This window comes from Thermobia domestica, chromosome 18 (assembly GCF_964235325.1).
Source record: "Thermobia domestica chromosome 18, izTheDome1.hap1.1, whole genome shotgun sequence".
Taxonomy (NCBI): Eukaryota; Metazoa; Arthropoda; class Insecta; order Zygentoma; family Lepismatidae; genus Thermobia; species Thermobia domestica.
In genome coordinates, this window is record NC_137471.1 from 162693993 (window position 1) to 162719831 (window position 25839).

Sequence of the window (25839 nt, forward strand, 5' to 3'; positions counted from 1 at the left end):
TAATATGAGGCATCTGAAACTGTCTCATATCCATTACATACATTTTTGGGAAAGCCTTCGAAAACATTTGCGTCTGGGTATCTCCTATAGTAAAGATGGTAGCACCGTACGGAATCAGGGGACGCACTTTTTCAATCGCGTCTTCATATGTTAATTCTCCCTCTGAGTACTTAGTTTTTGTCATCCTTTCAAACATCCATGCGGATATTTGGTCCTTACCGGACAAGTGTTCGTAGGAGATTGGCGGACGCAATACGTAAGACAAAATTGCAGGGGACCGGACAGGACATATATATTCTTCCCTCATGATCTCTAGTGATAATTCTTTAGCTATAAAAAGATCCTGATTAATAAAAAAGCCTTCTAATGCCAAGAAATATGTTTCTGCAAATCTGCTATAGCCTGTAAGAAGCAATTTTCCTGCGACCTTTTCTGCTTCCGGTATTTCCTGGGTACTCATGGGTGCGTCTTGACTGGCTCGATAATCAATGGGTTTGCTCACAGCTTCCATTGAGATGGGCAATACCTACCAACAAGTAATCTGAGTTAATATTAACAATGAGCTCTCTTCTCATTTTATTCTAGATTTTTTTTACAACCTACCGGGAAAACTAGCGGGATCTATATATGGCTTGCAGCGTTCTACATTTACCTTCACTATACCATGTTTACCATGTATTCTTTGTGCTTCCACAACATTCTTTGATGGAATACGCAAGATACGGTATGGGCCTACATATCTTTCCCGTACTAACTTCGGGGATAAACCTGACAGGGTCACCGGATTATGAATTAATATCAAATCGCCTACTTTGTATGAGGACTCTACACGTTTCCTATCAGCGCGCTCCTTGTTGCGTTCTTGTTGTTTTATGAGTTCCTTTTTTGCTATTTCCCTTATTTTCCTCAATTTTTTCTTAACCACCTGAGAAGTTGGATTGTGGCATGGAATATCGAGTTGGTTAAAAAATATAGGCTTCCTACCATACAATAATTCATAAGGACTGTACCTATGATTCTCATGTCTACTCACATTATACGCATAGGCAGCTAATTTTACATAATCACTCCAGTCTTTTTGATCGGCTCTCACATATTTAGCGAGATATTTTGCTAGGGTTTTATTGTATTCTTCAATTTTCCCATTCGTTCTCGGATGGTAGCTAGTAGTAAAAAGCTGTTTTATTCCCAACAGTGCCGTGATTTCCTTCATTAAAGTGGAGGTAAAATTAGAGCCCAAGTCCGTGAGTACAACTCTTGGCGGCCCATGCACGCTGATTATATCCTGCAGTAGAAACTTTGCTACATTTCTTGCTGTGATTGTTCGTAATGGTCTAGCCATCACAAAGTGAGTAAAGTAATCACAAGCGGTAATGATGTACTTGTAGCTATTAGAAGATGGCAGCGGCCCATAAATATCCATTGCAATTGTATGAAAGGGAGCCTTTATTGGAAGGGGTTGGATTAACCCTTGCTTTTTGGTGTTTCTGTTTCGCTGTTGGCACTCCAAGCATGACTTTAAATACTGTTTTAAATCTCTACCACAACCTGGCCAATAAAATCGCTCGTTTAACTTCCCAAATGATTTATTAAATGCAAAGTGTCCCCCGTGAAGGGCGCTATCGTGAATCTCATACAACACCTGCGGTACCATCTCTCGTGGTACACAAAGTTTCAACTCGTCTCCCATACGGCGGTAGAGTATACCATCCTTTAACTTGTATGGTCTCGTCACCCTAGAAGTAGGATCTGATTTTATTTGTTCCAAAATTGTTGACCAGTATGGGTCCTTTGCTTGTGACTGTGCCACATCGTTAGTAGTTATTTCTATTACATTAACCATTGGCCCATCCTCCCTCAGATCGCGTTTTTCGTCTTTTAGCTCCGTAACGGGATACCTACTCAAACAGTCTGGGACTTTATTCATTGTTCCCTTTAAATGTTTTACTACAAAATGGTAGTTCTGTAGTCGAATCATCCATCGTAAGAACTTGCCCTTTAGATTAGTCATCTGTCTTAGGTAACATAGAGCACAGCTATCAGTATACACAGTGAAGTTAATATCGGTCAAGTACTCGTGAAAGTGTAAACACTTTGGACCAGTGCAAGGCATTCCTTTTCTGGGATAGAATAAGAACGTTCGGGTCCTGATAACATTCGACTGTAATAGGCTATTGGTTTCTTCTGGCCATCTTTCAATTGCAGAATTAAACTCCCGATTCCGTATTCAGAGGCATCACAATGTAATTCAGTGGGAGCTTCAGGGTCATAGAATGATAAAACCGGAGCTTCGACTAATTTTTGTTTTAATGTATTGAAAGCTTCTTTCTCTCTCTCGCCGAATACAAATGGTACATCTGGTCTAGTTAGCTCGGTTAGTGGTTTCGAAATGGTAGCGAATTGCTTAACAAATTTCCGAAAGTAGGAGCAGCAGCCTAAAAATGAACGTACATCTTTTACAGTTTTCGGTTCTGGAAGGTCGGCTATTGCCTTTACCTTTTCTGGCACAGGTCTTATTCCATCTTTCCCTACGAGAAACCCGAGAATTTCTAGTTGAGGGTAACAAAAATAACATTTCTTAGGGTGCAGTTTCAATTTCGATTCTCTCAGCCTATCAAAAACTAAACGTAACCGAACAAGCATTTCCTGAAAATTTTCCGAATAAATTATCAAATCATCTAAATACAGAATCATAATTTTGAATTTTAACGATGCAAAGACCTTGTCCATAACGCGGGAAAAATATGAAGGGGCATTGTTCAGCCCCATAGGTAAAGAGTTAAATGCGAATAAACCTGCGCTACATATGAAGGCAGTTTTCTCTCTATCCTCTTCTCTAACCCGAAGCTGCCAAAATCCGCTGCGGAGGTCACACGAAGATAGCATTTGTGCGTTCCCTAAGTATGAAAGTAAGTCGTCAATTAAGGGAAGTCTGTATCTATCAGGTTTGATATATTGATTTATCTGGCGATAATCAATCACTAGTCTCGCGGATCCATCTTTCTTTTTAACCACTAGACAAGGTGAAGCGTATGAACTACGTATCGGGGAAATGATTCCTTGTGCGAGGAGTTTGTCAACTTCCTCCTGTAGTAATTTTCTTTGCGCTGGTGTCTCGCGGTACGGAGGTGAGGAGATAGGTACATTGGTTGTCATTTCTATAGGGGGTACGCATTCATCCGTGACCGTAAGGTCAGAAAATTTAAATGCCATTATATCCCTATATTCTGCCAACAACTGTAATAATTTTGATCTTTGCTCCTCTGTCAAATCTAAAGAAATATTTAATTCCTTCTCTAAGTCTTTTTCGTCCACCGACTCCACGATCTTTTCAATCTTATTAATCTGGGTCTTCAATTCGGAGGATGCACAAGACTTTTCCGGAGTGCCTACATCATATTGTTCTAATTTCCCCACCATTGTGCCTCCTGGCAATTGAACCTCTCTTTTACTAAAATTTATAATAGGAATTTGAGATGCTTCCTCTGTTTCCATGTATAATGTCCTAGGAGCTAGACAACGAAAATGATAGTGAATACCATCGCTTGGTTCAACGTAATAATTTGAAGATACCTTATCGCGCGCCTTCACTAACACTAATCTCATTCCACGAGCGGGTATCTTAACATCAACTACGGTACAGACAGGTATTTTAATCCTAGATGGTGTGACTTCCTCTATTCTGTTGAGCCAGTCGTCAATTTCGATTTCATTCGTTTGAACCGATGTAACTTCGTTCTTCCTATCCTTTGCAGTATCGTTTTCCCGTATTTCTGCTACCTCCATCTGTTTAACTGCTCGCGCCTGGTTTTGAGCTATGGAAGCCTGCAAGTGCCTACCTCTACTCAGTACCTCTGGAGTGTTAACGCTTCTGTGCGTCATCTGCTTACCTAATACAGTATTTTTCACTTGTTCGCGCTGTTTTGAATGGCAATTACGTCCCTTTCTAGGTTTTACTCTATTTGACTGAACAAAAGGAGGGGATCTTTTCCTAATTCCTCTTTTATTGTAATATTCTACTTGAGACAGGTTCAATGCAGGATGAGATGCGACATTCCTCTTTATTTGAGTAGTACCCAAATAAAATTTCATGGACGGCCTCCTGGAGTTTCCTTTAATAATGATGTAGTTCAGACCCACACCATAAGTAAATTTTGATATGAAATCCATGCCCAAAATTATCTTATGCGCATGATTCGGTCCTTTAACTAAAGCCATATTAAGCCATAATCTATGTGAATGTCTGTTTGAGGTGCCAACATGAAAACAGAGCCTAATGACCGGCAAGGTTTCCGTGAGTGCTCCCCCTAATGTTTGTATTCTAACTTTTGAACGAAGTCTCTTTGCAATGGAAAAGGTCGTGGGAATTAGATCCTCATGAATAATGCTAATTTGGGCCCCCGTATCCAGTAACCCAAAAGTTTTACGATTAAAAATGTTAATAGGTACTTCAGGGAGCGTATTCCCTTTTTTATATGGTACTTTCTTTATTGAAGGAGGTTGTCTATCATAAAATATATCTCGGTAGGCATTGCAACGCGGATTATGTGTTCGTAGTTGGAGTCCGTATTTCGATTCCCTTATTCTTAATCCGGTTTCCTCATTATTAGGATGTGATGTTCTGTAATTCTCCGCCTGTCGTAATAAGCGTAATTTGTGAATAGCATCCTCTATGGTTTGAACCTCATTCATTATCAGTGTCTCTACATATTTGGATGGCAGGGATTGATATAACTTCGTTATTAACTCTCTCTCTGTTATCTGAGCATGCACTAATTTCCAATCCCGCACTAACGAATAAATAAAAGAGTCAACTGGAGTACTCGCTTCTAATTTCCTATTATTTAGTTCGTTTTCCAATTTGGCCCGATACAAATTGTCTGGAAAGGTTCTATACAATATTTGTTTAAATTCAGAGAAATTTGTTATTCCCAATAAGGCATCCCGCTTACACCAATACCAATGAGCTGCAACACCACTAAAACAGGCGACAACGCGATCCAATTTTTCTTGTTCTGTCCAACAATAGCTAAGAGCCAAAACTTCATATTCGTTAATGAACTTAGTCACCGACTCTCCCGCAGAGCCCGAAAAATGCGGGAATTTTAATTTTGGTACGTAACATTCTGAGATCTGAGTGTCACTAGAGCTCTGATGTACAGCTGAATCACTTTGTTGGCTTATTTGTTCCTCCACTACGCTATCCGTCGTTTGAATACCTGGATTCGAATTTTCATTATCTGCCCTACCCTGAACTACACTTCCGGATTCAGTGATCAGTTCCCGACTGTTAGTATGAGGAGGTTCTTTATTTATAGTTTCCTTATCTCCTTGCTCATTACTATCTTTTTCATCTTCTAATTCTGTATCCACTTGAGTTGAGGTGTCGCAACGTTCTAAGGGAAAAGGTGTGGGACGAACCCACGTATAATCATCCGGAGGTGACCAGCTTTTATATTTCACTCTTGAAACATCAAGTGATTCTACTTGCGCTACAGTGGGTAGTACTTCTGATTTTAATGGGGTAGATGTTGCGGTAGGTTTATCCCACTCAGGAGTATTTGATGACTCTAGTTCATCTTTTCCTAAATACTGCGTTCGTGGGGCTAAATGAGGCCTCTCGCGAGAAGGAGTGGGTAATTCCTTGTATTCTGTAGTATTTAGGCTACTAGAGTTAGAAGTCTTTAACTTTGTCTTCCCTGAGGACAAAACTTTCTTAACGAAGGACATCGTTACACACTCTAATACAAGGTCTCTAATAATCTAATATAAATAAATAAATAATCAATTTTACGGAATACAGAGCACATAAAACATCAACAAAAGTAAATGAGGAACAGAACAATCTTAATCTAACATGCATATTAACTAAATAGTAAATAAATGAATATAATATATATCGCTGCTATGAGGTTTGCCTGCCATTGTGCCACACGTAATGTGAAGGGTAATGGAATTCTAACAGTCCAATCAGTTACTTTTTTTTTGAATCCCGGACTAAGAGCCCCCACTTGAAACGAATTCTTCCGCTGGGTGGAGAAATTACGGAGTCACCCAAACGTAGAAGCGTCACGAACCCAGGCCCTCTCTCGTAAGAGCCTGTTCGGAGTAGTTTCTTCTAAACTTCAATTACCTCGGGGGAAGTAAGCTCCGACTGTTAGAATCATACCATGAGACATGTGTTAGATATGATAAAGTTTATTACATGAAAGTAGTGAACAGAAACAAAAGAAAAAATACAGTATAATAACATGAGAATTGTGTAACAAGTAGAGAACACACTATACAAGAAAAATATTAGATATTACCATGTAAAGAGATTTAGTTCCTTTTTTTCTAGTACAAAGATTTGAAAACAATGTTTGAATTCGAAATAACACTTGAAAGCAATTGTCTGTGCAATCTATGCAACACATTTATTTAACTTTAAGTGTGCACGCATTTCCCAAGCGAGTTTGTATCGAGAAATTTTGTAGTACATTTTTCGAAAAAAAAGAAAAAAATAAACAGTATTCTTTACTCAAGATCTTAAAATTTAACGTCTAGGGGAATTGAATTTTAAGTCTCATAGCAACGATAATGATTTAAAGAAAAATCATAGTTACCTCCTGCAGTACAGCACTTCGGAGTCTAAAAGGATGCCTAGGCCCACTTCTGAAATGTTTTTATGTCCAATAACAAGGCGTTGGCCGGAACACATAGTCACACAATGTTAATTGACGCAAATTGTAAGTAAGGGGGGGGATCGAATAGTATGATTAGGCGGAGTTGATGGTGATCCCTTGACGTGTTTATTCGTGATTGGTTATGAACTTGAGTATCAGGACTTGAGTAGGATGGCTCAGCGACGTAGAGATATGAAGAATATCCGTTTTCCGGATTTCATTACTGTCTTACTACCTGTGATGACAAAACTTCTGTGGTCGATACAACCACATTTTCCGTATAATATGTTTCCCGTAGGAAACCACAATCATCACTATTTAGAATGACAAAACCGTTGTGGTTTGTCTTAGTGGAAACCTGTTTCCCGTAGAAACCCACAACCATCCTGTTATTCTTGGAGCGTGAACAAACATTAAATCCAAAACCAATCAAGAATAATACAAGTCAATGACTTAAAAATACTTATAATTTCTTATAATACTTATAATTTATTTTTATAATCATATAACTAATAATTTTGTTTTGAGCTTATTAATTTGTTAGGTCCATTTTGGAAATTAAACGGCACAGAGAGGCAACCCTTTCACTTCACATATAGTCAATATCAGACATTATTAACCTCGCATGCTAAGTACCCAGCTTTTCACATTGCTTTTGTTATCAGAAGCGAACAAAACAGAAAACCACACTCAGTAGTTCGCATACGATAAAATGAAAAACGACCGGAAAATCATATCTCTCATATTTAGCTCTGGCTCTCAAAATTTGCTCTTCAGTCAAAATATAATATCATTTTCGGTATCAAGGAGAATCAATCAAGCGGAAAAGGAATGAAAAACACATTTATTATTACACATATTTATTCAATTTAATTTAAAATTTAAATATTCCTATTTTTAATCATGCTCTAATGAAAATATAACTACAGGCTTTCTATTAATCCATTTGTCGTTGACTTCACAAACAGTCAATATCAGACATTATTAACCTCGCATGCTAAGTATCCAGCTTTTCACATTGCTTTTGTTATCAGAAGCCAACAAAACAGGAAACCACACTCAGCAGCCCGAATACGTAAAAATAGAAAACGACCGGAAAATCATATCTCTCATATTTAGCTCTGGCTCTCAAAATTTGCTCTTCAGTCAAAATATAATATCATTTTCGGTATCAAGGAGAATCAATCAAGCGGAAAAGGAATGAAAAACACATTTATTATTACACATATTTATTCAATTTAATTTAAAATTTAAATATTCCAATTTTTAATCATGCTGTAATGAAAATATAACTACAAGTTTTCTATTAATCTATTTCTTGTTGACTTCACATATAGTCAATATCAGACTTTATTAACCTCGCATGCTAAGAATCCAGCTTTTCACATTGCTTTTGTTATCAGAAGCCAACAAAACAGAAAACCCCACTCAGCAGTTCGCATACAATAAAATGGAAAACGACCGGAAAATCATACCTCTCATATTTAGCTCTGGCTCTCAAATTTTGCTCTTCAGTCAAAATATAATATCATTTTCGGTATCAAGGAGAATCAATCAAGCGGAAAAGCAATGAAAAGCACATTTATTGTTACATATATTTATTCAATTTAATTTCAAATTTCAATATTCCAATTTTTAATCATGCTGTAATGAAAATATAACTACAGGTTTTCTATTAATCTATTTCTTGTTGACTTCACATATAGTCAATATCAGACTTTATTAATTTCGCATGCTAAGTATCCAGCTTTTCACATTGCTTTTGTTATCAGAAGCCAACAAAACAGGAAACCACACTCAGCAGTCCGAATACGTTAAAATGGTAAACGACCGAAAAATCATACCTCACATAATTAGCTCTGTCTCTCAAATTTTTCTCTTCAGTCCAAATATAAAATCAGTTTCGGTATCAAGGAGAATCAGTCAAATGGAAAAGAAAAGAAAAACACATTTATTATTACACACATTTATTCAATTTAATTTAAAATTTAAATATTCCTATTTTTAATCATGCTCTAATGAAAATATAACTACAGGCTTTCTATTAATTCATTTGTCGTTGACTTCACAAATAGTCAATATCAGACATTATTAACCTCGCATGCTAAGTATCCAGCTTTTCACATTGTTTTTGTTATCAGAAGCCAACAAAACAGGAAACCCCACTCAGCACTCCGCATACGTTAAAATGGAAAACTACCGAAGGATCATACCTCACATAATTAGCTTTGGCTCTCAAATTTTTCTCTTCAGTCCAAATATAATATCATTTTCGGTATCAAGGAGAATGAATCAAGCTGAAAAGCAATAAAATCACATTTATTATTACACATATTTATTCAATTTAATTTCAAATTTAAATATTCCAATTTTTAATCATGCTCTAATGAAAACATAACTACAGGCTTTTTATTAATCCATTTCTTGTTGACTTCACATATAGTCAATATCAGACATTATTAACCTCGCATGCTAAGTATTCAGTTTTTCACATTGCTTTTGTTATCAGAAGCCAAGAAAACAGGAAACCACACTCAGCAGTCCGCATACGTTAAAATGAAAAACGACTGAAAAATCATACCTCACATAATTAGCTTTTGCTCTTAAATTTTCCTCTTCAGTCCAAATATAAAATCAGTTTCGGTATCAAGGAGAATCAATCAAGTGGAAAAGCAATGAAAAACACATTTATTATTACACATATTTATTGAATTTAATTTAAAATTTAAATATTCCTATTTTAATCATGCTCTAATGAAAACATAACTACAGGCTTTTTATTAATCCATTTCTTGTTGACTACACATATAGTCAATATCAGACATAATTTACCTCGCATGCCAAGTATCCAGCTTTTCACATTGATTTGGTTATCAGAAGCCATCAAAACAGGAAACCCCACTCAGCAGTCCGCATACGTTAAAATGGAAAACGACCGGAAAATCATACCTCACATAATTAGCTCTGGCTTTCAAATTTTGCTCTTCAGTCCAAATATAATATCATTTTCGGTATCAAGGATAATCAATCAAGCGGAAAAGCAATGAGAAAAACATTTATTATTACACATATTTATTCAATTTAATTTCAAATTTATATATTCCTATTTTTTATCATGCTGTAATGAACACATAACTACAGGCTTTATATTAATCCATTTCTTGTTGACTTCACCTATAGTTTATGTCAGACATTATTAACCTCGCATGCCAATTATCAAGCTTTTCGCATTGCTTTTGTTATCAGAAGCCAACAAAACAGGAAACCACACTCAGCAGTCCGCATACGTTAAAATGGAAAACGACCGGAAAATCATACCTCACATAATTAACTCTAGCTCTCATATTTTGCTCTTCGGTCAAAATATAAAATCAGTTTATGTATCAAGGAGAATCAATCAAACGGGAAAGCAAAGAAAAACACATTTATTATTACACACATTTATTTAATTTAATTTAAAATTTAAATATTCCAATTTTTACTCATCCTCTAATTAAAACATAAACTACAGGCTTTCTATCATTCCATTTCTAGTTGACTTCACATATAGTCAATATCAGACATTATTAACCTCGCATGCCAAGTATCCAGGTTTTTACTTTGCTCTAGTTATCAGAATGCAACAAAACAGGAAACCACTTTCAGCAGTTCGCATATATTAAAATGAAAAACTACCGGAAAATCATACACCACATAATTAGTTCTGGCTCTCAAATTTTGCTCTTTACTTCAAATATGAAGTCAGTTTCGGTATCAAGAAGAATCAATGAAGCGGAAAAGCAAAGAAAAAGACATTTATTATTACACATAATTATTCAATTTAATTTAAAATTTAAATATTCCAATTTTTAATCATGCTCTTACAAAAACATAAACTACAGGCTTTCTATTATTTCTTTTCTTGTTGACTTCACATATGGTCGATATCAGACATTATTAACCTCGCATGCCAAGCATCCAGCTTTTCACATTGCTCTAGTTATCAGAATGCAACAAAACAGGAAACCACTTTCAGCAGTTCGCATATATTAAAATGAAAAACTACCGTAAAATCATACACCACATAATTAGCTCTGGCTCTCAAATTTTCCTCTACAGTCCAAATATAAAATCATTTTCGGTATCAAGGAGTATCAATCAAGTGGAAAAGCAGTGAAAAAAACGTTTATTCATATTTATTCAATTTAATTTAAAATTTAAATATTCCAGTGTTCTTAAGTTACGGTTTGTTCCGACTGAAGTAAGCCCAGGAGCGGATCCAGAACGGACTTCTAGAGAGGGGCGTTAGGTTGTAATACTGCTACTTAGAGTTACTTTTAAACAGCTCCAAACTCTGGGATGGTTTTTATTTATATATAAAATATGAAAAACACTTTCTTTTTGTGGAGACGAGCGATGGCCCCGATAGCAGCCCTGGCAAACATTTGTGCACCCAGGTTGATCTATACTTTTCTTCTTCTCTTGGTGCCGAGACTCAACTCCCAAAATTTTCGGTGTCGTTTTGATTCAACCTGTATAAATCAACAGACCACATAGTCACTGACTAATACTCTAAATAGGAGGCACCCGTTTGATCATATAAATTGAATTTAGCTTTACCTTCAACAGTGCTATTAAATGAAACTTTAACCTACATCTGATCTGAATCACACGAGATTGTACCGCCGGATGGCGTCGTGCCATGGAAAATCAGCGCTCGGGGCGAAATATACGACGGCGCCACCTAGTGTATATGAGTGAGATCGACAGACCAGCCGCAAAGCGTAAGGAGAAGCATTGGACGAAAAACCTAAAGATATTATCTCATTGTTTTTAAACATACGTAGTAAAACACAATGATACTCTTGTATTGTTTTTCACTGTAAGAAAAAGATGAAAAAATGAAAAATTCAAAAAATAAAAGACAAATAAAACAGGTCCTTTATGGTATGTGAATAGTGGCAAAAGTTACAAACCTCCCTTTTCGTTCTGCGCCTTTCGTTTCACAGCAACTTCCGCTGCACAACAGGTAATAATTGACACGCGCCAAACACGTCATTCCATTTCCTTTCCTCACGTATAATACAGTTCTTTTTTATCTCTCTCTCTCTCTTTTATACACTTTCAGAAATTCACAGGCTCGGTTGCTGTCTTCCCTGAAACCACAAAACAACATTCAAATAACCTCAACCGACAACCCGCCCGCTGTGACAACCCATCCGTCAATCTTATATCAAGAACGAAAGAATATGATGGTCTTTTCCTTTTTTTTCTTTCAGTCAGCTTTTTAAAACACTTTTTTCAACACAATTTTCATTGACTTTCCCGTTGCCCGAAACAGGAGCAATGTAACACAATAATCATAATCGTCTCCCCTGAACGTTGATCGAATACTTTAGGAATAGAATAATAAACGCTATATTAATAGTACAGTAAGTATTGACTATAGCGAAATGTACTGTAATAGACCCCATTTCAAATTTTGATATACAGGGGAAATCAGGTTTCCTTGTCTCTCCTCGTATTTTTTTTCAAGTCACGCCTCGTCTCACTTCTTGAAGTTTTTTTCTCTGGTTTCGATTATCGAAAGGAGGTCCTCAACCCGTGGACATACAAAATTTATGACCTCAATTTATGACCTATGCATAAAGGTCGGAAGTTTTATAGAACGACTTTGTGCGTCCGTTCGTCTGCCGTTATGTTTCAGAGCAACACCGGTAAGAGATATAGAGAGGAGGTCAGGGTTGGATCCAGGACAGACTTCTGGAAGGTGTTGTAATACTGCTCCTTATAGCTACTTTTAAGAGCTCCAAACTATGGGATGGGTTTTATTTATATATAAAATAAGCAAGTTTCCTCTTCTGGGGGTGAAGATCGCCCCCCTGGATCCGCCCCTGGAAGAGATACTTCACCATCGATTAAGCTTCACAGAAACAGGTTAGCCCAGCATTACTGGTTTGAATATTTATCAATTATCATTATAGAACAAAAATTATAATAGACATTTTTCTGCAATCGATTCTGGGCAGTGTTGGGTAAGTTACTTGTAAAAATGTAATGCGTTACAAGTTACTTTACTTTCCTTTAAAATGTCACGCTTTACTTGTCCCCAAAAAGTAACTGTTACCCTACTTCCAAAGCAACGCGTTACTTTTAGGCACGAAAGAGTCATTTCCATTTTCCACTTAGACCCCCACCCCCACACAACTGTACAGAAACTTGACATCGACTAATCAACGTAGCTTTCCGTACGGAAGACAAATGCAACATAATTATCAAGTTGAGTTAACGCTTTCAAAAATGTTGCATGCTGAATTTAACAAGAAACGCAGTTCCTAGGAAGTTTCCAAGAGACACATCCAATGGATCTAGAGCAAGGGGGAACGGTCAGAATGGCAGAAGGACAAAATGGCAGGGTACATAATGGCAGGAAATAATGGTAGGAGAACGAAATGGCACGCGCACGAAATGGCAGGAGGACATAAAGGCAGAAAGTATAATTTGAATTCTCGGGTTTTAAACTATTTTCTTTCTTAATTGGTAAATGAAGATTTCGGCATAAATTTTTGATTTATTCATTATGTTCCAAAATTCGAACTGCTAATAATATTTCAATTCTGAGAATTCTGATGTAATAATAAAGAGAGTGCCACCAAGATTTCCACCGGAAGTTTGGATTTCTGATGAGGCAACTTTGTCTAACAATCCTCGCACAAATAACTTATGTGAGGGGTGGAATCTTAAGTATTTCCATTTGGTTGGATATAACCACCCAACGGTATGGAAATTCATACAAAGCCTACAGAAAGAGAATTCCACCGTTCATTCTACCATTTCCTAGTGCGAAAGAGGACAATACCCCGTCAAGAAAACTAAAAAGGTTTATGTTGATCTGCAGCATAGATCGAGGAACCTGTGTGTTGATTATTACACAAACAAAAGATCTTCTTTTGGGGAATTACTCACAACTTTAAATTAACGACAATGTGAGTACTTAGTCATTCTTATGATTGCAAATTGTTTTTGTAGTCTATTTTACGGTTTATTTTATTCCGACACTTCCTAACCCACACAGTAATGAAATATTTTCAAAACGTTTCTAAAACGTGCCATCATTTTCCTTCAGAAAATGTATCCTACTTCCCTTAAGGAAATATATTCCATATGTTGTTGAAAACATTTTCCACATAATACTGAAAACATTCTCTGAATACACTCAAAAACGTTGTAGAAATATTTTATACGCCGTTAGAGAAGTTTTCCAAAAAATGTTTCCTGTACGATTTCCAAACATTACTGAAAATGTATTTGAAACGTTTTATACAATGTTAACGGAATGTTTTTAAAAATGTTTCTCATGGAATATTTTAAAATTATTTACCAGTAACACAGACAATATTTTCCTACATATGCCAAAATATATTTGGTGAATATTTTTTGTACATCTCAGAAAATATTTAGAGAATAGTTTCTGTGCCTGACAAAATATTTAGGGAATATTTTCTGTACATGACAAAATATTTACAGGATATTTTCTGTACATGATAGAACCCGAAGCCCATAGGCTAACTCGGTTACTATTGCAGATACGGAAACAAGGTAAGATATAGAAGGCACTGAATGGAAGAAAGTGTGGTTTGAAATTATTTGGACCAAAGGGAACGGAAAGACACAATGAAAAATATAGTGCAAGCCACAATTTTGCGTCCTTCGTATCTGCCCCCCCCAACACCGTAGTTGCTACGCCACTGGCGTGGATATTGCATTTGCATGTTTATCATTCACTGTGTCTCCTTTCAGTTCTTCTCGGTGTAGCTAATTTGAAACCACACATTCTTTCATTCGTGTAGCCCAACATGATGTATGGTAACGCATGCTCTTTATTGAGCGGTACACTAGTACTAAAACAAAAGTGTTGCTGGAATTTAAAAATGTCCTTACATATCTTACCTTGTTTTCATATCTGCAATAGTAACCGAGTTGGCCTATGGGCTCCGGCCTTTTGCGTCACTCTGTATATTAACAACCTTCCACCGTCGTGCCTAGTTTGCATGGGGATGAAAATGATAATTGACGGTCGAAGATCGCTGCTACTCACCATCTAGAATGAGTAGGTTAAGGATAACAGAAGTAAATCACATTAAATTAGCTTTGAATGAAATCTCTGTATTTCCATAAAAAGTGTGTATTATTGTAACTGATCGAAGACTGTAGATAAACGCCAGATCACATATCTTTAAGCATCTAAGAATTGAACCACGAATAACTCGAACATAACTGAGATACACGTACCTTTCTAGTGATGATGCCTGGAACTGCTGTCGATGTTCTGTAAGCTGAATGTCTCGCTGTAATAGTCTGGGGTGACTGACTATTAGTAAACCATACTCCACATTAATGGTTTACAGGAAGTAATAGATCTCCTGATCTAACCGTAGAAGAGAATCACAGTTAAGTAACTACTGCGATATAAATATGAGTGGATCTCTAGGTGTATACTCGATGTATGATGGTCCACTTCTGATCCATGATCCTCAAAACCATGAGGTTTTATACTAGGATTCCAGACATCCTGGAATTCATTGTTGTTGACTTTCTGTATATCTCAGCTATTGGTAAAACATTGGTTTCACCCGAATTACATCGTGATCAAATTCTCAGACTCACAAATTTCTGCAAACTCAACGATTATGCCACAGTCAAAGTGTGTCAATGTTATCATATTACAATCTGATGACAATTCATTCTTGAATCACAACATTACAAATTACACATTACAATAGCATACGAACTGACGATTAAGCGTCTAGCCGTAGCCAAACAAACATTCATCACATACACAAAACATTGATGTAAACACAAAACATACACATGTGTTTACGTTACATGTCAACATTGAGTTTCTTTATTTCTGACATAATATTCAATGATTAAATATGTTTCCTTTACCAAAACTAATATATTCTAAAATAAAATCAATCACATGTGTCAACATGCCCTGCCTTCAAAATGAGAGAACTCCGTTTTCGAATCAATTTCTTCCCTGAAATTGACCGTAAAATAATTGATTATATTTTCCATCACCCTGTATATAGCTTTATATTCATTTATCACATTTAAAAGAAATCATAAAAACATCATTTATTTACATTCAAAAGTACTTGTCAAGAGTCCTCATAAAGTATGGGCTCCTGCCATCTATTGAGTTATATACATAATTACTTGGAATTGTCTTTCATCTCCTGAGCTCGGAACTGTATATACATATACTTTTTTATTCTCGTTCTCGGAAACTTTCCACTTCATTTAGTCGCAAAGTCCAAACCAGTGTTTATTATCTTTGCACTTTTTCCACTAGTATCAGTGTCCTTATCACTGATGCTTCCACTGAATATAATACACTTTACTATACACTACTTATGTTGTTACAGTACACTAATATATTAATAAACAACGTTTCTTGTTGTTGCATGATTTTAGAACACAAAAATAAAACTTGAAAAATATTAATCACTTCACTCATGGTAAGTTTGCTATACGTCGAGTTAGCAACTCTGATGCAATTCCTTCCGTAAAATGTTTATGTCAGCAACGTTGATCCTGACATTGAAAAATCTCCACGTCTCATCCTGTTTGTCGCGTCGCTTCAATAATTAAAGTTAACTTTGAAGACGTGCTCCGCACTTTTCGTGAAAATTTCGGAAAATTGTTCACAGTATAACTACGTCACAGGGTCGAATGTAAAGTTTTTCACTTTTCAAGTTTGTGTGAGAAAGTTTATCCGTGTTTTCCGTTTCGAAATTGGATAATTTCGTGATTTTTGGTGCATCCCTCTTGGTTTTGGTTTTAGTGCATCCCTCTGGATATCTCTCTTGTGTACCAACAGTGTTTGAGTTATTATGTGATTTTTCTTTTTGCTCGTGATAGTGATCTGCATTTTTAGTGCTAAAAGTGTGCTTTTTAGTGTAATTTTTATCTACTTCTGCATAGATTGGAAATAATCCGCAGTTTTCTATGTTACTAATATCGTCATATACCTTTTTATCTTTACACTTCCTTCCTGTTCTTTCTTTCTACTAAATCTACGTAATTTAATAACTAAATAAATTATAATTATAGACGTCGATAATACTAATACTGTTAAAGATGTTAACGCAATAGTAAATACGATAAACTTCTTCTCCATATTGCCTGTAAATAAATAACTAAGTGTGAAATCCTATTTTTATTTTCTTTAAAAACTAATATTTCTAAATCGCGGTCTATGACTCTATTCTGTAAAAATATTACATACTTTCTGCATAGGCCTAGTCTTAATGTTCAAAAATCGTTCATTATTCTCTATAAAATGCATAATCGATGCATATTCTAAATAATGACTAGTGTTCTAATCGTTATGTAACCTATTCGGATACAAAAATGCTATCCTCGTTACATTTTTATTCGTTTGACGCTGTCTTTGTCATTTTTTTAAAGTCGTAAAATCCTACATTTTCGTGCATATTTCTGTTCTTTAATACACTTTACTGCTAGTTTTAACGTTGTCTGTAGGTACTATTATCTTTATAGATGTTTAATCTATCTTATTTTAACATTCCAACATTCTCTGTACTTAGAAATCATTCATAACGCATCAAAATCATTGTGAATGAGAGTAACTCGTCACAAGTGGGAGGGACTTGTTGCTATCCGGCGGCCATCTTCTCGTAAACCACGCCCCTTAGCAACCGATCCTTCTCACATGAGCGCAAGCAGTGAATGCCAAGATTCCGCTAGCGTTCAGCGAGTAGTATCTTTAGAAGACAGAAAACTACACAACTGAATCTTGCATTTACATGAATATTGAAGATATTCATGAACTGAATACTTTAACTTATTATTATACAAATAATCTATATGCCAATTTATCATTCTATAATAATAATAAATCAATAATTTTCCTCTCATTTAAAAAAACTTGAATTTAGAAAATGAATTTTGACAAAAATAACGTGTTTACATACAACTTAATGATGATTATAGACATGATGCATTATGAGTGTATTCTATCTTTGACTATTTCTCATCTATTATCTATGATTTTCTTACTTTTCTATTCCAACTATTTACTTCTTTTAACGACTTTTTCATACTTTTTTCGTACTTTTTACGACTTCTTATTCTAGATTCGTAATACGTAGTAAGCTTACTGTTGTAGATTATATTACTAGCATCTACATTATCTATTATTTATCTATTTGTCTAGCTTTACTCATAGACAATTCTTTCTATTTTTCTCTCTTTTCGCTTTTGTTTTCTATAGCTTAGAGCTACTGATTTCACTAATATGATGTTATTTAACTTAGTTATTATCTATTTACACGCTTGTATCTATGTTTATCTATGATGATTATTATCTATGCTTATTTTCTATTGCTTCTTTTTCTACCAAAACAAAGAGTTTTGTACAAAGTTTTTCGTATTAATACGGCGTAACCATTTTTATTCAACAACTTATTCGTTTCACCAACTCAACTAGACCAATCCTAGTTTTATCTAGGATAACTTAACCAAAGGTTTTTCAACTCACAACTACCTCATGCTGTAGGTAAGTATTTCTTCATATTACCAATTGTTTTTAAATGTTAATCTGATATTCCTTTTCAAGTTTTATTGCAACTTAGATTTTTTTTTCAAATAAACTACATTCTTCTCCATATCCAAAAATGTAAAACTTTTTTTTCATAACCCAAGGCACATACAATATTGATTTACATACTATACTTACTCCATTGTTACTTTTTGATGATTATTATTATTATAATTATTATTATTATTATTATTATTATTATTATTATTATTCCTGATTTTGAATTTTATACTTCCGTATTGCTTTATAAAGCTTACAATACAGTACTAATAACAATATTGTTGTCAAAATTAATGATATTATTACTCCAAAAATTACATACATGATATAATCTGTTTTTAGATGTAGTTCTGGGATTGACTTGTCGACTTTCAATTTTAACAATTTTTCAGTTAAATTATTTAATTCTTGCGTATGCAAGGTGAAATTTATTTGTCTCTCAGTCCAATTACCGATCAATTTAATATGTTTATTTTGAATCTGAATTATCCGCTTGGTTGGAATGACCAGCTCTCCTATTATTATGTTATCAAATTTATCAGTTTATGAAATTTGATTTAGCTTTAGTTTGATCAAGCTTTGTTGAACTAATTTCTTGATGTACACCCACTTTTGTCATGTACGCTTCTTTTTCAACAGAAGAATACATCACACCAGCGTGTGTATATCTGAATATCACATTCCCCAAAAATTTTTCAGAATTCTGCTGGCATCCTTCCAGAGAATTATTTAAAATGATATTATTTAAGCATTTAGATTCACGATTCATCGTTATGCTTTCACAAAAATATAGAAAACTTTTAAATTCGCATTTACTTTTATCCAATGAGTGAAATTTACCTTCAGCCAAATAAACTGCTTCCGGTAATTCATAAAATATTCTGGTCTTATTTATTAAGTAGCCCATTGATGTTACGTCATACATTATTGAAATACTAGTATCATATATTATCGGAGTTTTTATTATTAAATCAACATTATTTTCTTCGTAATAATATTTTACTAAATATATGCTAGACATTTGGTAAAACATCCCAATGTCTGACCTATAAATAGTATTCTTTAATACATCATGAAAATTAATTAACTTTTTAACATCAGCATTAGATAATATATGATATGTTAACTGATTATTTAATATGCTATTTACTATTTTATTTACTTTCTCCTGTACAAGATGAGCAAACAAGTTCGCCATTATCTTGCGTTGGGATTGATGTAAATAACAGTATAGCTCCTGAATTTTATTTTTAAAATCTTGCAATACATGTTGCACTTTTACGACAATACCGTGGACTACTGTTATCTCATTATTAAATGATTCTTTTAAATTTTTAATTTCGTTTGTTAATACATTCTCATGTTTACTTAACTTGTCAATAGACTGAGACAACTGTTTGTTATGTATTAAGTTATACGTCGATAAACCAATAGACGATAATCCCAGTTCTTCTGCTACGCCAATACTAATCAATAGTATTTGAATTTAACTTATTATTTTAATACTTATGTTTTTATTTATTTAGTTTGCTTTGTATGTGTACCTTGGATTATTCAACAATTTAAATATATTTACTTGATATCTCTAATTTAAAAAAAAATTCTCTAATTTCCTAATCACTTTATGCTCTGTACACAATATATTTTTACCAGTTAAGGGATTTTCAGATGGAAATCAACATTTACTTTGATTTCGGGACACGGACTTTTGTTGATAAACAGCGGTCCATCTCGCTGTTTCACTGATCAAAACATGTTGTATACAGATACCTAACAAAAAAAACTTGTATACTAAAACTTATTCGTGTTTTTATCGTTGCAAAATAATTTTTAACTTTTCGTGATGTAGTCCTTTGAGTTTTTTAAATCTCTTGGTTTTTCCACGCGTTGTTTTTTTTCTTTTAGACATCACTGTCTAAATCCGACTCTTCCTCTTGCCTATCTGAATCTTCCTCATTTGCGCTAACAAATGGTTTTAGACGTCTTATATCCACGGTGTCCGTCTTCTCTTGTCCTTTCTTATTTTCATATTTCACGTTATATGAATTATTATTCATCTTTTGCACTATTTCTCCTCGAGTATTAAATCTTTTTCCAAAGCAAGATGGAATGCCTGCTCTTGGCATTTCACGAATCCAAACTTTTTGTCCTACGTCGAAGTTTGGTTGAGAGAACTTCTTCTCAATCTGCTTCTTTTGGGATTTAAACCGCTTTTGCAAATTCTGGTACGCGATCTTCCTTGCTTCCTTTACATTTCTTATTCGCTCTTCGTTTTCTACATACTCACAAGGTATGTCCAGATCCTGTTCCAAGAACGTTCTGGGTTCACGCGCTGTAAGCAAATAATATGGCGAGTGTTTTGTTCCGTCATGAATCTGTGTATTCATGGTAAACACTATGCAAGGTAATATCTCGTCCCAGTTTGTGAATTCACGGTCTATATAGTGCTTCATAATCTGTTGAATTGACCCTATTGCTCTTTCCGATGTTCCGTTATTATAATGAGCATCTGTATTAGCAAAGTTTAACCTCATACCAAATCGCTCAGCCATCTCTTCCATGACTCGACTGCGATGTGTACTATGACGATCCATAGCAAGAATATCAGGAATCCCATGTTTTGTAATCAGTTCCTCAAAACTTATTTCTGCTATAATTTCTGAAGTTATAGCGGGAACTGCCCTAGCAATTACGTAACGAGTGGCACTGTCAACGAACACAATAACGTACTTATTCCTATGATTTTTCGATCTTTTAAACGGTCCAATCTCATCCATAGTTACATGCTGGAATGGCATATAACTCGGGTATGTCTGCGGATGCAGTGGTGTTGTACCAGCTTTGCGTTTTTGAATTTGGCAACTAATGCACTGGCTGACCTTCTCTTGGAAAAATCTTTTCATATTTTGGAAGTAGATGGATTTCAATGCTCGATTATAACACTTCGTGTAGGAATAGTGTCCACCTCCATATATCGAACAATGCAAGTTCTTGAAAACTTGTTCCCTTAAAGAAAAAGGAATGCATAATAGAAATTTCTTTCCATTAGCCATTTTCTGAGTTCTGAAAAGTTTTCCGTCCTTAATTTCATACCAGCGAGCTTGCTTTCCCGATTTTTCGTCTGCTTCTTCTGGATGTTCTATCGCCTTCATTATTGACCCGAAGAAAGAATCTTTCCTCTGCAACTCGGCTACGTCCACATCGTCGTCGAACGTGATGTTTACTTCGAGGTCTTCGGTCTTTACTGGTAACGCATCTAGATCAATGTCTTCATCGGTTGGTTGAATGTTCGTGTTTCTTGATAATACATCACTAGGGTTTTTCTCACCTGGACAATGCACTGGCGTATATTGGTATTGAGCCATCTCTAAACTATATCTTAACAATTTAGGTGATAATTTTGGCGTTGTCTGAAGATATTTTATACATCTGCAATCCGTGTATAACTCGAATTCTTTATTATACAAATAGTAGTTGAATGCTTTAAAGGCACTCACCACGGCCAAAATTTCTAACTCAACTATATGTCTTCTCGTTTCATTTGGTCTTAACACTCTACTATAATAAGCTATAGGTGTCCACTCTCCATTCAATTGCTTTTGCATGAGTACAGCCCCTATTGATTTTCTAGATGCATCGGTATATACTCTCGTTTCCAGATTTTCACGGAACGGTGCTAGTAACGGTGCACTCATCAAGGCTTCCTTTAGTTTTTCAAAACTAAGTTGGTGTTCCTTGGTCCATACGAATTTATGGTTTTTCCGTAATAATTGCTGAAAATTAGCTGACATTTCTGCATAATTTTTACAAAATTTTCGCACATAGTTAGTCAACCCAAGGAATGACTTAAGTTCTTTCGCGCTTGTGGGTGGCTTACAAGCTTTTATTGCCTGAATCACTTTAGGACTTATTTCATAACCAGCTTCGCTCACAATGTGACCTAATGCCATTACTTTTTCTTCCATGAAGTGACATTTCTCTACCGATAACTTTAAGCCATATTTTCTTAGTCTTTGAAAAACTGAGGGTAGTACCGATACCATCTTCTCCTGATTGTTTACGTATAGAAATACATCATCCATGTAATATGACACCGCCTCCAGATGAACGTTAGCTAATGTCATAGCCATGATTTTTGTATATATAGCGGGCGATTGAATGTATCCCATGGGTAATTTAGAATATTGGTATGCACCGACGCCTGGTATGTTAAACGCCGTGTACTTCCTTGATTCCTTCGAAATTGATACCGTGTGGTAAGCACTCTTAATGTCAAGGACGCTAAATAATTTGTGACCACCCATACATGTTAAAATCTGATGTATAGGCGGCAACGCCACGGAGTGGAATTTTACGTGCCTATTGAGCAGTCTACAATCAAGACAGGCTCTGATCGATCCATTTGGCTTCTTTACAAATAGCATAGGCGAGTTATACGAGCTATTACTTTCCTCGATGATGTTTTGTTCGAGTAAGATGTTTATCTGTTCTTTAACCTTATCTTTCATGGCTATAGGTATTGGATACTGTTGACGTCGAAACGGAACTTCCGTTTCCAACTCGATCTTATGTTCTACTCCCTTGACTCTTCCTAATTCATTCTCTCTCCACGCAAAAACATCTGCGTAATCAAAACATAACTTCTCTAATTTCTTTTTAATTTCTGGTTTAGTCTTATTGCCAAATTTTAACCTTGTTTTATCGTAGTTTTTCCTCGCTTCTAACACCTCTTCAATTTCATCCTCTGTTAATCCTTCTTGTCCTAATTCTGATTCACTAATGCATGCTTCTGCATCTCCCATTTTCAAATTTCTCGTCAATATGATTACCTTATTGGATGGATTGATTACTTCTAAACACCTATTTTCTTTCGACAATATTACTCTAGGTACAAATATGTTATATTGAAACTCTAATAATTTATCTGGTTCTAATAGAACTTCGTTGTTCGCCCAAGAGTTAACTAGGTTAACTTCAACAGTTGTCCTAGTTCTTGGTAACAACTTCACTCTATGTCCAAGGACCCATTTCGGCTTTAAACTTGTTTTTATGCTAATTGCTATATTGTCGGAAACTGTTCTGGTTTCCTGATCATTTCTACAATGTTTGATTGGTTTTCCGAACCTTTGAACTATAATTTTACCAATTCCATAATCAATTCGACAATTCTGTGTTTGCAAAAAATCATTTCCGATCAGCATCTGATATGGGAAATCTTTTATTATCCTAAATTCTTGGTGAAAAGTTTGATTTGAAATTTTGAACTTGATTACTGCTAATTTATTAATTACAAGAGTGTTTTGCGTGATACATTTGATCTTAGTTTGTCGTGGGATTATTTTTGCACTCGGTGGCACTCTCATTAATAATCGAAATTTGTGACCCACTATCGAGCAACGCCTTAATCTGTCTATCATCGATCTCTAATGGTAAATACACCATATTGTTTTCTAAATTAACTGAGGCAATTATTTCTCTTGTTCGCACATTTCGATTGCCTGTAAATGCGCCTCGCCCATTTACAGATGTGTTCCGTTTAAATACTCGGACCTGCTGTTTGATAGTAAGTAGTACCATTTACTTGTGCGGGTACCACTTGCACAAATCTCTGATGATTCGGATTTTCAAAATTATAGGATTGGTGACAACACGAATTCTGACAATTTCCTTGCCAGTTTCCTTGTTGACCTCGTCCTCTATTATTTCTCCAATAATTACCTCGATTTCCACGCTTATTGTAGTAACCATTATTTCCTCTATTGTTGTTTTGACTTCGGTTACTATTACTATACCAATTCTTATTCTTATTTCCATCTCCACGGAAATTATTTCTCTTATTACCTCTATTCTGCCTATTATTTCTATAATACTGATTTTTCCCTTGTTTTCTTCTGTTATCGTGTTTCTCTTCGTCTTGTGTTTTTGCCGATAATGCAAGTTGCAATTTGTCTATTTTCTTTTCTAACTCCGCGATCTGTGTAATACTCTGCGGCTCTTGTTTTATCTTATTCTCTTCTTTATTTTTCCTTACGACTACGTGATCTGAATCAGATCCACTTTCGTCATCTTCTACTTGCTCCATAATTTTTTAACAAGATCTTTAATCGTGACTTTACCGGATTCTTTTTTCACACGTTTTGCTATCTTACATTTATTCTTTTCTATCGTTTGCAAATCCTCAACGAATTTGTCTAGGCTAGAATATTCTCGCGTTCCCACTTTTTCCATATAGTATGGATGTAATCCTCCAACTATAATACCTATTTTCTTAATGTCATTCATGTTTGAATCCAATCGTTCACAAAGAACGAGCATGTCATATACGTAATTGATGACGGCTTCGTCTTCGTGCTGTAAACGCTCCCTAATTTTATCTTCGATATCTATCGTTACATTAGATTTGGTGAATTCTTCCACGATTTCTGATTGCAAATCTTTATACTGTACTTCTGCCGTATTTTTCCGTTTCAGGAACAATTTAATCCATTGCCTCCCTACTCCTTTGAAAATATTAGGCAGTAATTCCTTTCTTTTGCTTTCGGCGATACCTGCCATTTGACAAGCATCGTCGAATTCATCGAAGAACGAAACGATGTCATTATCGTTCTTCAGATCGAATTTCGGTAGTTTGTTAATGTCTGCATAAAACGTAATGTTAGACGCCATTTTAAAATTCTTATTGTCACTATTTATTAATTTCGGATCTAAATTTATGATTGAAGGAAAGTCTTCTGATACTGATTTAGTCACCGGACTACTCGGGAAATTGAAAACTGGTTCTCTACTCACAACAATTTTAGGACTCGCGACTTTGTCCTGACTGCAAGAAGTATTTCGTCTTTCCGGTGTCCTCACACCAAATAAATTATTCACATCAATATTTATTCCCTTACTCGCTTTCTGTGCTCTAGTTAACACCGTGTTTTCATTCATTTATTTAAAATACTTAATTCAACTTTGATTACGAAGTGAGGGTGGGTGGTGAGGGTTAACGTAATTACTTAATCTACTTGAGTCAATGCCTTTGTCTTTCGAGATCCGAACCAAATCTCGTATTCAATTGGTGAATGATCATACTAAAAATCTTAACATACTAATTACTATAAATTTATATATTTAAACCGGACTTAAACCATAACTTATTAAAACCTATTCTTAAAACTAAAATTATTTCGTTGCGTGATTCGAACCATAGCTTTCTATCACCATAGCAATGGTGAGAACTACACTAGCACACACCCCGGGTCTCGAACCGAAATTATTTCCACCATAAGACTGGTGAGAACTACTCATAACCTTAAAACTGTACCGGCGCGGGACTCGAACCACAGCTATCTCCACCATAAGACTGGTGGGAGTTACACTAGTACTTTTCGCACACTAGGGTCGTTACAAAACCAGCAAATCTCCACCATAACAACCTTCCACCGTCGTGCCTAGTTTGCATGGGGATGAAAATGATAATTGACGGTCGAAGATCGCTGCTACTCACCATCTAGAATGAGTAGGTTAAGGATAACAGAAATAAACCACATTAAATTAGCTTTGAATGAAATCTCTGTATTT